Source organism: Macrobrachium rosenbergii, chromosome 16 (assembly GCF_040412425.1).
Source record: "Macrobrachium rosenbergii isolate ZJJX-2024 chromosome 16, ASM4041242v1, whole genome shotgun sequence".
Taxonomy (NCBI): Eukaryota; Metazoa; Arthropoda; class Malacostraca; order Decapoda; family Palaemonidae; genus Macrobrachium; species Macrobrachium rosenbergii.
In genome coordinates, this window is record NC_089756.1 from 13446226 (window position 1) to 13448725 (window position 2500).

General features: G+C 30.4%; 1 protein-coding gene across 3 annotated transcripts in view; it reads left to right on the forward strand.

The window, feature by feature from the left end:
- wls (Wnt ligand secretion mediator) overlaps nucleotides 1–2500 on the forward strand; it is a 174434-nt gene that overhangs the window by 160646 nt on the left and 11288 nt on the right. The window lies entirely within an intron of this gene.

Consider the following 2500-nt stretch of genomic DNA (forward strand, 5'->3'; position numbering starts at 1 on the left):
TCTTTTCTTCCAATGGTAGATATTGAAAGCATAATATTTCTGAGGTAGAGAAATGCTAAATTTTAACTTGAGACACAGGTTCTTATAATGTACCTTATTATTGGTGAAATTGAGTCTTAATTGCTTTAAAGACATTCCAGCATCCCTTCCTAACTGACATTACTGGTCTTGGAATAAAAAGTGGCTGGATGTAGGAGTGTTATAAAAACAGTACAGTAGTTACATTTCTTGGTATGATTTCCTTGGTCCTTAGGATATTGGGAATTTTTAGAAAGCAATCATAGAATTTCATTTAGCTACTCCTAATGACAGTAGTTATAAGTAATCCCCAGAGTGTAGTCATCAGATTCAGGTGATGACGTAAAATTGTTTTCTTCTTCTTGTTTTAAGTGTTATGAATGGCTGTAATTTTCTTTATTTATAGCTGTGATTTGTTTTAAATATTATTGCCCATTTTATTGATCCATATTAGCAAAAGTACAGAAAGCTTTTTGCTGTAATCATGTTTTAAACATATCTAGTAAAATTGCTAGATAAGTACATCTACTCTTGTTTTGTAGTTCTTTATATAGTGGCTCATGCATTCCAGTCATCTGTTGTAGGGAAACTTGATACTACTGACAATTCATTGCTTCATTTAATACTCATCCAGTCTTCCTCTTCTCAGCTCATAGAGATCTTTTAACACTCCCAAGTGTATTACAGTATAAAACTTGCATTTTTATCTCACCTTAAGGCAGAATCATGTTTAATTTTGAGTTTTGAATGTATGTTGTAGTAGTTGTGGCTGAAGCTATGCAATTAGAATGCTTGCTGTTGGTGCTTGATAATAGTTCATAAGGTACATTTGCATGGAGGTTTATATCATATTTGGATGAAGATTCACATTTTATATGCATGTAGATCCCTTCTTTAGTCATTGCATGTGATTGCTAATTTGCTTTCATAAAAATTTTAAAAAAGTACCCAATGGGTCAGAACTTTCGTTACATTTCCAAAAACATCTAGATGTAGCTTTTTCATACTATTTTTATGATCTGAAAATTGTTGCTGTGGTAATTTCAAACCTATGGTAGTTTCAGTGCTGGAAAAATGATAGAATATTCTATATTAATTTCATTACTGAAAGCTTTAATTAGACAAAGACAAATCAATGAAAATATAATTTTTTCATGGTAATATTTTCATAAAGGGAATTATTGTTTTAAAATTTCTTGTCATCAGTTAAGGAATTATCACTCATTTTGCAAAATGTTATCAGTTATATGTGTTGGATAAGAATCACTCTTAAAATAGTGAGTTATATAATTGTAAAGATTATCTTTTCAAGAATTAATATAGGTTAAAATCTTTTACCTTTCTTGGCCCCAAAGTGGAAAAGAGATATGGTGGTGTAATTTACACCTTGTCTAGATGAAATAATTTTATAGATTTGTAGTCCACTATTTAAGTCTAGCTTCCAGTAGTGCATAGTGTGTAGACTTGTGATGTAAGGCATGTCTATCAGAGGAATGCTTTTTTTTTCATATCTGACGTTAAATTTTAGTTGAGAATTGGATTATTCTCTTCCTAATATGGTATAATACTCTTTGATGCAGTAATAGCATGTCTTTATGGTAAAAATAAATTGGTACATTACCGAGTACAGTTCAGGACTATATTGTACACTCTGCTTGGATAACTTTTCTTCCTATTTTGATTTTGTTTTCCATGTGACATTGGTTCATTTTTCATCATGTAGCATAATTAACAGCCCACTGAAGTTGAAATTGGATGATAAAACATCTCTGTATGGAATATCTATTTACACAGTATTTTGCAGATTAATTAGTTGTGTACTCTATATATTTTGATTCAGATATATGTCATATTAGATATGTAGAATACTTTGGAAACGTACATAACTAACGTTTAAGTGTGGTTGTGATTTTATTCTCCTTAAAGTATCCCAGACATAGAAAAGTCAAACCATTGATAGCATATGTACTATTTGTGGTATGCTTTAAGGGCTTTTCCTTGAATTTTACTGAAATTCATACATGGTTGAGGGCTTGGTATACGACTGGCATTTTTCTCTCTATTTTGTTACAAGTAATTATGAATGAAATTATATATTTGCTCTCATAAATATTTCTTTGTGCCTTGTTTTTGTGAGTAACAATGATAACAGAATTTCTTCTCTTTATTTAATAGGTATGCATATTGGTGTAGAAGCTATACATCTTTGCAGGATATTGTTAAATTAATCATGGCATAATAGTGGGAGAGGGCTTATTATGAAATATCTTTGTTGTATCCTAGTTTATGGGTATATTTTATAATTGTCTTGAGAGGACTTTGCAAAAACCCTGTAAAGTAACATTCTTGGTTTTGATAAACTCAGGGATTGTTGATTTGTATCATAGATAAAAAAAACTTTTATTTTACAGTACGTAAATGCTAATTGTTAAAAACTTCGAAAGCATAGTTTTGGAGGAGGTCAGTTGTTATTGTTATTGAG